This window comes from Ambystoma mexicanum, chromosome 1p (genome assembly GCF_040938575.1).
Source record: "Ambystoma mexicanum isolate Mex_15411 chromosome 1p, UKY_AmexF1_1, whole genome shotgun sequence".
Lineage (NCBI taxonomy): Eukaryota > Metazoa > Chordata > Amphibia > Caudata > Ambystomatidae > Ambystoma > Ambystoma mexicanum.
In genome coordinates, this window is record NC_090921.1 from 372,505,471 (window position 1) to 372,519,551 (window position 14,081).

At 47.4% G+C, this 14,081-nt stretch overlaps 1 protein-coding gene across 1 annotated transcript in view; it reads right to left on the bottom strand.

Moving 5' to 3' along the window:
* The window catches only part of MAU2 (MAU2 sister chromatid cohesion factor), an 893,447-nt gene that overhangs the window by 365,443 nt on the left and 513,923 nt on the right, over positions 1–14,081 (bottom strand). The window lies entirely within an intron of this gene.

Here is a 14,081-nt window from a genome sequence, read left to right on the forward strand (position 1 = left end):
TTTGCAAGACTTTGAATCTCTAACTAACAGTGTGATCTTGGGCACATTTTCGCTCCGGCTACTCTAAGAGTGGGCCCTGCCTAGTGACTTTTGCTCACCTGTGACTTTATTCTTCTTTAAGCCTATTGCAAGTGTTCTGGACCTTAGAGTGGTGTGTCTAACCTATTTCTGCTTTTTCTCTCCCTTTCTTGGAAACTACTAGAGTGTCATCTAACGTTAAGCACTCACCTCTGTTTTAATTAAGTGGTGTTAACCTAGAGTTGTCTAGATAGGAGAAAGGATTGAATTTACTTTCAGTATAACTGTGTTGAAGTGCTTTTACTATATTTTTGCTAGAGTGTTTTTAACTTATGTGTATTTTAAATAAATAACTATATACTTTTGAAACCAAGCTCTGGTCAGTGTTTGCTTGTGCTATTGTGTTTTGGTACATATTGTGTATACTTTACATACTGCCTAACTCTTCTTGAGAGAAGTCTGACTGCTCAGCCACAGCTACCAGGTAAATCTGGGTGGTACAGACTGCTACCAAAGGGGTTTACTGCTCTACCTGTAGTCTTAAATCTTTTGCAGTGTTCCCCAAGGGAACTGCACAGGTTTCTGCCTAACAATAAGCACATAAGGTATAAGGCAATATCATTGAACATAAGAGAGATACAGGTGGTGGTAGTTTTTATTCAGTAGCCATCTAATGACATTCTGAATGATAGAAAGGCATCAATGGATTTGATGTTCAATGGTAAGGTTTTCCAAAGTTGGGAGGCAAGGACTGTGAAACTAGATCCTCCAGCTCTTAAGGTGAATCTGGGCACCGTTAGGCATAAGGTGTTAGTGGATCTAGTGATTCTGGCAGCAGATTTCAGGGTAAATTTGTTAGTGAGATACGGAGGGGCTAGGTGGTTCAGAGCTTTGTATGCAAGACATGGTTTTTAGATCGATTTTTTTGTTGTATGGAGAGCCATTTGCACGATTTTCTAGTGGCAGAGATGTGCTTGCGCCTGGGAATGTTAAATGCCGCTCGTAGAGAGTTATTTTGGAGTACCTGTAGTTTATTAATTATGGATTGCTTTGCGCCTAGCTATAGAGACTGTTAGAGTAATCCAGTTTGGATTGTTTAAGAGCCTTGCCCAGTGTGAGGCAGCTATTACAGGACAGGAAAGGTCTGCAGGCCCCAATCACCTTACCTGTGTAGGCAGTAGCTGAGGCAGTAATGTTAATTTGTTTTGAAAGGTTGGTGTTAGCATCAAGATAAAAGCCAAGGGTTTTCACGCTTTTAACAATGGGGATGGTATTTCCATCAATGATGCTATTATAGTTCGGGCCAAGTTTCAATAGGTTATTGGGTGAGCCAACAAGGAGAAATTCAGTTTTCTCGTCATTCAGGCAGAGGTCATGTGTGGCCATCCATGCCTGAATGATGGTGAAGATTTCGTTAATCCGGATGACGTCAGTGTTAAAGTTACCTGAGAGGATGAGTATCTGGGTTTCATCTGCATAATTGGTGCAGGTGACACCCAGATGGTCCAGTTTGTCGAAGAGTGACTTTGTAAATATATTCTACAAAGTGGGCGAAACACATGAGCCTTCTGGGACACCACATGTGATAGGGACAGCTGCCGCTACGGGTGAGAAGACACTCGTGGTTCTATTAGCCAGGAAGGATTGTATCCACATGACAGCAGAGGAGGAGAAATGAGCTGCTGATAGGTGGTTGCAGAGGATTTTGTGATCGAACAAGTCGAAGGCTGCTGAGAGGACTAAGAGGAGTAGGATGCCTGCGTTGCCTTTATCTTTGAGTTAATCAATCTGGCTTTTGAGGACGACCAGGGCCGTTTCTGTTCCATGTAGAGGTCTAAAGCCAGATTGACGTATTCCTAATAGTTGGTTTGTCTCTAGATAATCTTGAATTTGCAGATCAGCAACTGTCTAGGATTTTTTTGCAGGAATGGGACCGTAGTGATGGGTCTGTAATTGGTGGGTATAGCCGGGTCTAGAGATTGTTCTTTTTTAGAAGTGGGAGAACCCATGATTGTTTCAAATTACTGGGGACTGAGTTAGTGGAAAATGATAGATTAGTGATGAAGGGGGATAGAGCTCTGGCTGCGTCTTTTATAATATGGGCAGGGCAGCTGTCCCCTTTACAGTTGGACGGTTTTAGAGAGGCTATCATTTTTTGTACTTCAGGTATAGTTACCTTATTGAATGTGAAGCCTAACCTAGTGTCAATGGGAGGTTGTGTGCTTGGGCTGGTGGACTTGCTACAGGTGAGTTGTCGTTTGTCCTCAATCTTGGTTTGTAGCCCTGTGATTTTGTTGGCAAGGGCATTCTGGATGCTAGTGCACCAATGTTTGTCTTTCGTGCTTGTATCTACTGGAGGATTCGGGTTTTCTAGTTCCTTTAGAATATTGAATAGTTCTCTAGTGCAAGATCCTGCCTGATTTATCCTCACGTTGTAGGCTTCTTTCTTGGTACGTATTATCTCATTTTTGTATAAGGAAGAGATATTCGTAAGATTGGTTTGGTTTTAAATAAATGGTGCCATTTTCCACAGTGTCTAGCTAAGCTTTCCTTTTTCTCAGTAGTTTGAGTTCGGGAGTGTACCAAGAGTTAAAGTGTGCTCTAGGTTTTCCTTTGTGCATTTTCAATGGGTTGATAGTGTCGATGGCTTTGGCCATGGAGTCGTTATAGGTGTTGACCAATAGGGTAAAGTCGGCTGTGGCCGGAAGTGCGCTGAGAGTGGGAAGTACCAGGGTTATTAAGTCGTCTACAGTAATGTTACGCTTATTCCTGGTAGGACAGGCTGGTGCAGTATGGCATTTTTTAGGTTCTATGTTAGTGATTTTAATATCTAGTGCGATGAGATGGTGGTCAGTCCATGCAAGACGTTGGGGAGCCTTGCAAGTAATATTACAATTGAGAACAGCTACCCAATCAATAATTCTACCTTTCTGATGAATGGGTTGGGGGCTCAGTTGTGTGAAGCCATGCTCAGCTAGAGCGTTGGCTAAGGAGGAGGCTGGAGAGTCATTAGGGTCAATGTATCCGAGTTTGAAATCTCCGAGGATGATAGTTTGTGCTGATGGCTTAGTGTTCTCCGCTATTAGAGAAGTGATGTCTTCTTCAAAGGCTCCAGGATGACCTGGGGGTCTATATATTATGTGAATGGAGATCGTGCTTTTTGGAGAAGTTTGCAACTTGATTGTAAGATGTTCACAAGATTTTAGTGGAGCGGAGGTGACTGACCTGAGGTCTACAGAGGATTTAAAGATGACTGCTACACCTCCTCCACGAGCATTAGGTCTATCGGCTCTGAGGATAGAATAGTTGTCAGGAATAGCTAGGGTTAAATAGGGCCCTGCTGTCTCATGTAGCCAGGTTATGGCGAGGAGGTTGAGATTATTGGTCAGGACCATGTCTCGAATTTCTGTAGGATGGGCAACAAGGGACCTAACATTTAGTAGAGCTCCTTTTATGGGGAGTAGTTCGGGCTCGTTAGGGTGGGGTTTGGCAGATAGGTTACTATTCATATGGGGGAGTATGGTACCAAGCCTGTTCCTGTCTGTGAGGTTAGGGTTGACGATGAGGGTGTTTCCTGGGAACTTGGTTCTAGAGAGCTTAGTGCTGGGTTTGGTGTCATTGGGACTGGCGCCCCTTGTCAGACATGGAGAACTTGGTGTAGTGTGACATGAAATTCTGTCAGTAATAAGGTTGGCTGGGGTGTCAACTGGGAGGTCACTGTCGCTAGTAGTCTGGTTTTGGAGGTAGCTGGGTGGAAAGGGTGATATGGTGGGCAGGAAGGGTGTGGGGCAGGGGATGGGGAAGTGTCTCAGGCATCCAAGTTTGGCTAGCCCATTTCTGAAAGCTATGTAGTTATCGTCCCGGGAGGATAGCACAGCGGCAGCGTGCGCGTCTTGGAAGCAAGACGACACAAAGCAACAACTGGTTCGATCCCCGGGTCCGCGCTTAGAAACCTCCAAGTGTTTAAGCGCGTTATAAATACGTAACTAAGACAAAGAAAAATCTTAATCTGTGTTTCCTCTGTAACAGCGCCTCGATGCCTCATGGGCTGCAAGTGCGCTTAACAAATGCAAATAAATAAAATAAATAAATTACTGCTGCAAGGTACACCATCTTGCATGACAAAACGGGAACATGAGGGTGAACCAGGTGAGCATGGTAAGGGGTGATTAGGTACAATAAGGGTGTTCAGCTTATGATTTTAGGCTAAGGTACACAAATATGGGCAGATTCAGCATTGGCTAGGTGCACAACAGATAGGAGTGTATACCTGCTAAGGTAGCTATTGATGAGGCTGTAACCAGGATGCACGAGTATAGATAGCTCAACGGGTAGATATCAGAGTAGTAATGCATAGTGACCTGATATAGCATGAATCTAGTCTCAATACAGCAAGATTCTGGATACAGTGGGCAACAGAACAGCAATTAGGCACTGGAAATGGTGCAAGACTAAATTGCACAGTGGATGGGTATCAGAAAAAGCAGTCATATAGTGACCAAGTGTGTCAAGAGTCGGAATGGCACAATACATGGGGATCAAAACAGTCATGCACATCAACCTATTGCAGCCTGAGTCAAGGCAGCATGAGTCTAGATGCAGACGGCACCAAATAGTAGAACACAATGGCCAAGTGTGGCGTGGAGCTAGGATACACACCATAGGCGTTTGGAGGGTATATCACTCAGGCACCAATACCTACTGATGTTACATTTTAAAAGTTATGTGACGATGACAAAATGCACAAGACCAGGTGTGGTTCTAGCTAAGAAAGCAAGGCTCAACCACATTTGGTTCTATTTATACAGAGTATGTACAGTGGTAATAAGTTGGATTTGCAACTGTAATGTTAACTGCAAAATCTGCAGCTGTAAGGTGGTACAAGACTCTGCACAGCAGCTCACATTACAGACTTAACGCGGTCAGAGCGCAGAGACAATAGAAGGACCAAGGAAGACAACGGACAGCAACACGTTGCAGGCATAGAGAGTTTCTTGGTGGCAGCACGGGATGTTACGCACGCTGGAGGCAGTTCTGGAAGACATTATGGTCGCCGGTAAGGACAAGGTAAGTAATCGAATGGCAATGCAGCGGCAGTGCAATGCGTTATAACTAGAGTTCAGTCGAGTGTTTATGACGGTGCTGTCCATACCGTGACAAGGATCAAAACCAATACCCCCACAGCTGCAGGGCTTACCTTAATGAAAGTCGTTGCAAGACCGCCCGTCCCACCTGCACATCTTCACCATGCTATCTCTCCAGACAGTAATTTCGAGTACAGTTATGTGGCACCGCCCAGGAGGCCCCTTGGCAGATGTCCGCCAACAGAACGCCTGACCACAATGCCGCCGACACTGTAGACCTCGTCAAGTGTGCCCTCGGGATCTTCTACAAATATTTCCCCGCCTTTGCGTGGCAGAGTGAGATAGCAGACACCGAACGGGACAGGCCTTGTTTTGAGATCACCTGTCCTCTGACGGAAGGTCTATAAACTATAAACAGCTGCTTAGACAGTCTGAAGTCCTGCGTACGATTCAAATAGAACTTCAACGCGCTCTTCACATCCAGCGAATGCAAAGATCGCTCTGCAGGCATGGAGGCGTCAGCAAAGAATGATGGTTACGTAATAAAAGAGTTTATGAAAAGTCGTTGGAAATTTGGGGATAAAGTGCGGATTAGTAGCCAACACCACCTTATCCTTGAAGAATCTCAAGTATAGAGGGTCCACTACTAAAGCTTGCAACTCGGATATTCTTCTGGCCATAGTAATGGCCACTAGAAAAGCCATTTTCCAAGACAAAAATTGCAAAGAAGTCAACGACATTGGCTCAAATGGAGGCTTCATCGGCCCGACAGGACCACATTAATGCTCCACTCTGGAGGGAACTTCTTGACTGGTGGAAAGGTTTGGAACAGTCCTTTTAAGAAATGCTTGATAAGATTGTATAAACCGAGGCGTTGCATGCCGTTTGAGTGAATCTAGAGATTAACGCCAAGTGTACCTTTATAGAGGTAATTGCAATGCCCTTTTTCGCCAACTGCAACAAATATGGCAACACCTGCACTCAGTGCTCCAGATAAGATTGAGGTGGGAGTATTTTATCCTCTATTTTTAAACTTTGAACGTAAATGTGATTGAGTAAAAATGACTTTTCACCTTCGCAAGAGTAAAATATATGCAACATCCAGCAGACGTGTGGAAAAAAAACTGTATGGAAATCATTACTATGCGGCAGCTTTCTGCATTGTGACATAATAAATCTTTCATTATTTCTGGCCATTTGATCTCTCCTGTATATATTTAAATGTTGAAATCACAAAAACCTAGCCAATTATATAGTAAAGCATACATGAATTTGTATTGTCTGTTTTGAGATTCAATAGCAGAATTGTCTTTTGATGTTTAATGAAAGTCCTAATTTCCTGGAGCTATTGCTACCTAATGTTATATGAATGTTTATGATACAACAGTGCAGAGAGGTAAGGACTCCATGCTAAATTCTATATCTAATCTAGTGGTCAAATGGTTATTCATATTGCTCTTTTGGCAAAGTGCTGTACATAGAACATATTTATCACAATTGCCACCAAACCAAAGTTGGTACTCCTTTATCGACCTCGAAAGGATGAAAGGCTGAGTTGGACTGGCCAGGATTTTAACCCGCAACCCACAGATCACGCAGAGATTGCAGCAACAAGTCCTCAACCGGCTGAGCTATCTTATTGGCTAACATCCTTCAGAGGTTGGTTAATTATCCACTGAGGTATAATGATCACAGTACCTAGATTTATGATGACCCATTTATGAAGCGCTACATAAAGTTAAATACCTATCTGGATTATCACAGCGACAGGTTTTGCTGAGTTTCTATTTCAATTACCAATCTAACTTTCATTCGTTTGTTTTTGAACAGCGCTTGCACTTTGAGGGTCAGGTTTCGGATGTTTTATTTGTAGTCTTGTAGTCAGTGTAATGACAATTATGCACCCTTGAGCAAAGACTCTGGTGCCACTGATCATTTATAGTAATATACCCCATTGACTGCAAGGTTGAATGGATGTAAACTAGACTGCATAGTCATTTTACACACTTTTTATAATTAGACTATACATTAAATTAGAAGTGAAAAAATGATCTGCCTCTGCATGATTATGCACACAGCACCGGAACGCTGAAAAATACAATTGTGCAATACTGGTTTGCTTTCACTGGAAAAAAAGCATAACTTGTTTAAAAAAAAGATCTCAAATGCAACTTAGTTTTCCATCTTATTAATTATACAATACTAAAATTCTAGGAAAACATGCAGTGCTTCTGAAGCTGAATGGAAAGAAACCATTCCTTTCATCAGTGTGCAGTTTATTTTTTTGAAAGGCTTCAGAGAAATACATTCCGTTTCAGAGGTGGCTTGCAATTACATCCATGTAGATAAAAATCACAAGAAGCCTACTGGTTTCTGTCAAGTAACCTGACCTTTGCACTGCCCTTGTGCTCTAAACCTGTGTGTAAATGTACCTAGGAAAATAATAATGCTGGCGTATTTACAAGATTTTCATGCATAAAAAGGCCTAGTACTCGCCTTATCTGGAGCCCTGCCTGCTCTGGCAAAATGCTCAAAGGGTCCACTCCAGGTTGATCCTTACACCACACACAAAACCTTTTCCATTTACATGCATAAGAGGCATTCGTTGAAGGAGCTCTTGCTGCTCCTAGAATGTGCAGACAGTCACTAGGAAGAGTCCAAACTGAGCAGTCAGGAGCCAGGTCCTCATGCTGAGATCCCAGATCGTGGGGCCAGACTGCGCCCTTGCTCTGCGACAATAGGTCCGGCGTCACCGCCAACCGAATCGGCTCCACCACCGACAGATGGAGACCCGAGAACCACGGTTGTCTGGCCCAGAATGGGGTGACCAGGATCACACGACATGGGTATCCCCGAATCCGCTGTATTGTCCGTCGAATGAGTGGAAACGGAGGAAAAGCGTAAGCGAACCTGTCCGTCCACAGGAACGAGAACGCGTGCAATAGAGACTCGGGATGAGGCCACCTGCTGGCAAACTCCTTGCACTGCTTGTTCTCCCTCGTCGCAGAGGTCCACTGAAGGACAGCCCCACCTTCGGAAGAGCATGGACACCTGTTGCTTCTTCAGCCGCCACTCGTGAAGTTGGCCCCCCTCTCTGCTGATAGAATCCGCTTGCATATTCAACACTCCTGGAAGATGAAAGCCCACGATGATGTGCAATAGAGCCCAATGCCAGAGGCACTGTGCTTCTGGTGACAGCACTCTGAAATGCGTGCCCCCGTTTCCCCGAGATAAAACATTGTGGTGGTGTTGTCCTTCAACACCCTCACGAGCGACCCACGTATGCGCGGCAGGAACGATTTTAGGGCCCGATGCACTGCCCCTAGTTCTAGCACATTGATGTGAAAAAGTGATTCCACCCGAGACCATAGGCCCTGGGATCTGCGAGTCTCCGAGATGTGCCGCCGCCCCCCCCCATCCCATCTGAGAGGCATCATTCACTATTGTGAAGTGAAATTCAGGTTCCAGCTACGGCATACCCCGAACCAAGTAGGCCACGCACTGCCACCATCGAAGCGCTTCCACCAGTTCACTGTTGATCACCACCTTGTCCGACCACAATCCCGACTCTGCGTCCATCGGTCGGAAGGCATTCCTGTACCGGCCTCATGAAGAGACAGTTTCTCACCAAAAGAAGGCAAGATTCCATGGCTCCTAGCAGTGACATGTATGTTTGGACTGACACCCTTGTACCGATCTTCCACTCTGCTGCTTTGTAGGAGCTTCCAAACACTTTCGCCTGAGGGCCTCACAAGCGCCAGCTGAGTTTGAAACTGTGCCCCCAGAAATACCAAGTCCTTGGAGGGCAACAGAAAGGACTTCTCAAAGTTCACGGCAAAGCCTAGATGTTGCAATAGCCATATGGTAGCGCCGAGACTTTCCTGCACCTCCCCTGATGACGAACCGCGCACTATCCAGTCATGGGTAAATATGATGACCTTCTCTTCGGAGCCAGGCCGCCACCGGCGCCAGACATTTTGTAAACATCCTGGGGGAAGACTTTAAACCGAATGGAAGCACTCGAAACTCGTAGTGATCTTCCCCCACGACAAAACACAGGCATTTGTGGTGTCGCCGACGCATAGGGATATGAAAATATGCGTCCTACAGATCCAACGAGGCCAGAAACTCGCCCTGTTGTACAGACCGACTGACAACCTGAAGCATGAGCATCTTGAACTTCAGGCGTTGCAGAGTCTTGTTCAACGCCCGAAGATCTAGTATGGGCCACCACTTGCCATTGGGTTTCTTTACCACAAAGTACTGGGAGTAGACCCCCCTGGCCTCTCGGCAACCGGAACCAATTCTAGAGCTCCTTTCTGCAGCATAACTAACACCTCTTGTTCAAGAATGTGAAGGTGGGGCTGTACAGTATAAACCGGAGGAATGGGGGTAGGGGGAACACTTAAACTGGAGTGTCCCATGCGCACCGTGTCCAACACCCAACGGTCTCTCGTGATCTCGCACCACTCGTCCACGTGTAGTGCCACCCTGCCCCCCAGCCGGCTTGATGGTCATTGCTGCGGTTTAGCCTGTCTCCCTCTGGAGGAAGAGGCCTGACCGGTTCTTTTCCTGGACGCCTGAAAGTCTCTACTATTTTTGCGCTGACTGTTCAGACTTCCTATACCCCTGAGAGGAGTAGCCAGATCACCCGTAGCCTCGCTCTCTGGGGGGAAGCAAATCGGTTATTTCCCAAAGCTCCACGAAAGGGACTAAACGAGTGCCCACTCTGCAAGGCGCCCAATGACTTGGCAGTCTCAGAGTCCTCCCATATACCCTTAAGGGTCTCATCAATGTTCTTCCCAAACAACTGCTCCCCCCTCGCATGGCATGTCCAGCACTTTGTAGTGCACCTCTGGCCAAAAATCTGTGCACTTAAGCCATGCTTGACGCAGAACTACGCCGTTATTGATCTGTTTAAAACCAGATTCCGCCAAGTCCACTGCAATGTTTATACTATGATTGGACGCCTCCTCCCCTTCGCGTAACATTATAGCCGCTTTCCGCTGTTCCTCCGATAGGTGCACCAGCAGAGTAGCCTACCGGTGCCACATCTCACGATCGTAGCGAGCCATTGGCCGCCTTCACGGTCAAAACCTTCTTACCAAAGGCATCTTGTCTCTTGGTCTCATTATCGGGAGGGGTGGTACATTTGTGCTGACTCCTGGCTTTTCGGCTAGCCACCGCTGAAACCACCGACTCAGGAGTTGGCTGTGAAACCAAGTACTTTGGTGATGATTCCGGGGCCTTAAACTTCTTCTCCAGCCTCCCTTTGATAGCTGGTTCCGAGACGGGGTGTCGCATTGTACGTAGGCCCTCCTGCCACACATGGTCGAGGATTGGTACGGAGAACAACGCCTTTTCGTCTCTTGCCCATGTGGTCAAACAGGAAGCACTCCTTCCGCTCTTCCTCAGGAGCCAACCCAAACTCAGCACATGCCTTAGCCATCATTGCTTGAAACACCCCCATATCGTTGTGGGCTGCGGGGGGAGATGGAGAGGTGAGACTCGGGGAGGCTGCGTCGGACTACGAGGTGGTTCCAATCCAATGTCTGAATCCCACGCCGGGTCTCGACGGTGACAAGCCAGCAGACAGTCTCCCTAGGCCCACTGTCCGATCCGGAATCCGGTAGCTCACCCTCCTCAGGGGGGGAACGTGGCCGATCTTGGGGCACTTGTAGGGGTCAAGGCAATTCAGCTGAAGCTGTAGACTGCAGAGGAACACTTGCAGCATCGACGGTAGGCCCCACCGGAGCTACGTTCAGAGGAGGTAATCTGGAATCCAGTTGGCCCAACAGATTGTAACGTGGACAGCACCTGGAGCGATCGCATCGCCTGCGGGTTCACCAAAGGGTAACTGGGTTGACCAGCCCCCACCTCCGCCGATGTCGCCGGACCAACACACTGCAGGCCTAGGGCTGAATGGATCCGCCAATCGATGCCCCTTCGTCCTCCGCTTCCGATGCTGTCTCCTGATCTAGAATCGTGTCTGGTAGACTAGTCAAAAGCAGAAGCCTGCCACGCCTCGTCTGTAACAGGTTGCTCGACGACAACAGTAGCGGGTCTCTTTCTCCTACCGGAGCCATAGACGACATGGATGACAACAGTATCGCAGTTGATTACAAAATTGTCAACGACGACGGACTCCTGTCGACGACGATGCAGTAGGAACTGCAGCCTGCAGAGCAGATAGTTTAGGCGATCCCGCCTGCTTGGTCCCACTGGACCGAAGCTTTGACGAGCCTACTGGAGGACTTGTGATGGTCCCCTGAAGAGGAGAATCTCGACGAAGAATCTTTCTTGGCCTTCCCCCGAGATTCCTTCTCCGGCTTACTTCCAGATCCTCGTGACTGGTCCAAGCGACCATGCTTGGACGAAGACTTCCCTTTAGACAGATGTTTACTTGAGGGGCGACCACTCACCGACCACTGGGACAGGCCAGGACTTTTTAGCCAGAGGCTCCGCTGATGCTGACCAGCGATGATCTGCCACGTGGCCCGGTCTCTCTGATGCCAAGCTATGCACCGAGCCCACCTCAGAGGAAGGGCAAGTACCTTCGTTCAGCCAACACACCAACCGCCGATTGCGGTCTGTAAGCGTCTTTTGGGAGAACCCCTTAGAGATCTCACAGGATTCGGTCGAATGATGGGGTAGAGGCAGTGCATATGCCCGTCCCCTCATTTTCCGCAGCCCGCAAGTCGCACAGAGCCGGAACAATGATTTTCCTGAAGAAATGTTCTCCAATCGCACCACACGTGTAGAAATTACAACGAACACGAGGTAATCCCAATACTCTAGAGACGGTTGAAAACTAAAAGGAAGCCGCGGGGGCGGGGCTATTTATACCCAACCTCCTACAGATGGGGAGCAGGTGCAAGTGGATCTAGGTCACCTGGCCTAAGCCCCACCCACCCGGTGCCTTCCTGCCTTCTGCTCTTTCACCATTTAGCAAGCCCCGCCCACCTGGTGCCTTCCTGCCTTCTGCTCTTTCACCACTTAGCAAGCCCCGCCCACCTGGTGCCTTCCTTCACCATCACTGTCTTGTGGCCAATACTGGATTTGACTTTTATGGGCTTCATTCATTCACGGTGCGTCACTCTCTCTCAACTCTCATGCTGTACTTCCTTTGCATCTTGTACTCATGGTGGCCCTGAATCATGCTGTTCCCATCTTCATCTTGTATCCTGGCTTGCAACATTATGTGTTACTACTGACTTCTGCAATTGTAGTCGCGCTCCACTCTTGCTTCTCCACTCTTTTTGACTGCTTACTCTCTTTTTTCTCCTCCTTTCCCTTCTCCCTTTTCCTATCTCCTCCCCTTACTTTCTTCTATGCACTTACTCTATCAGAATTGTCCCTAGACCTAATATGATAGCAACCTCGTCTGTTTCCTCCACCCTCCCATTACTGTTTTTTTCCTCTCCAGCACTATCTGAAATGTCGTCAGGCCTAGTATGATAGTCGCTTGTTTTGTTCCTCCCCTCCCTTTCTGCACCCCTCTCACTCACCTTTTGTTTTTCTCCGACTCTACCAGAAATGTCGTCAGGCCTAGTACGGTAGTCGCCTGCCCGTTTCCATTTCGTTCCCACTCTCCCTTCCTTATCTATGTCTTAACTCTTGCACTATCTGAAACATCGTCAGGCTGAGCACGATAGTTAATTTCACATCCTTACTGTTCATGGCCTGTAAGAATGTGGTTGTATTTTCCCTTGTTCCCTCCCTTGCCTTGAAGCACTTTGAAACACATTGTGTATAGGTGCTATATAAATAAACTATCATATCATACTGGTGATGGCTGAGGCGCCCAAAAAGGATGTTGCTAGGACACAAGTGTCAAAGTTTTCCATAGGAAAACACTAAGTTAAAAAATGGCCGAGGATCCCAGCCTGACGGGGAATATTCATAGCATGTGAATCCATGAAAGATCCAATGCTGGAGAATTACATTATCCTGTGCAAGTCAACTGATTACTGAGGCCCAGCTTCCTGCTACTCTCCAGATTGACCACCCTATGCTGCCCCCACATAGCATGTTCGACTATCCTGCACTCTTCCATATATTTATTGATTCATACGCATTCCTGTACTTGCATTATAGCCTGTGCTCCTCATCCATGTATTTGTTGATTCTTATTTCTTGTACCTGTATCATTGCGTCATCCCTGTTTTGACATTTGTAACTCATTCCTGTAAGCCAAGCTGTGTATTACCTTGTAACCTTTGCGCCCCGATACCCTCGGGCCTGGCGCGCCTTACAAATGAATAAACAAATAGGGGTCTCTGCTGACCTCCCTCTGGTTTGGCACCAGAGGTGTCACTATCCTGTTTCCCATGTGGCTTACCCTTCTTATGTTTGGCGCCCTCTTTTGGATTGAAGGTATTGGCATTCCCTTTGTCATCTTTCTTTTGCTGCTTCCTATCCTTCTGAGTTGCCCCAGAATCCTTGTGAGTAGCCCTGTTGGCAACCCACGAGTCGGCAGCCTTTGCTAACTTCTTTGGATTAATTTCCATAGAGTCAGCTAAGTGCTGTCTCAGCTCAGGGGAGCTGGCATCAAAAATAAATGCCAACAAAAATAGATTTCTCATAGGTGAGGGCGCTAGAGAGCCACCCAAGATGGCAGCTTCCTAAGAGCTATGTGTGGCTCAAATGAATCCTGTGTAATCGCTGCTCCTGTGATCGCTGAATCGTCCCAGTTCACGGTTGTGTGCATTCACAACGTCCCGCTGCCCAATTGGAGATAAATCTCGTATCTGACGGGCAACCAGAACTCGAGATACACGTCCACGGATTTGAGGCCTGCAGACCGCCTGGCGGTGAGGGAGGAGTCCCCCCCCCCCCCCGGGTGCTTGCGCTGCCATACAAGGCGGGCGCTCGGCGCAAGCTTGGTCGGTGGGGCTGTGCACCAAGCCGCTCAAGAGGGCTGGAGACGTGTGCGGGCCGGCACCAGTGAGAGAGCTATCTCCGTCCCCGCAGCGGCCT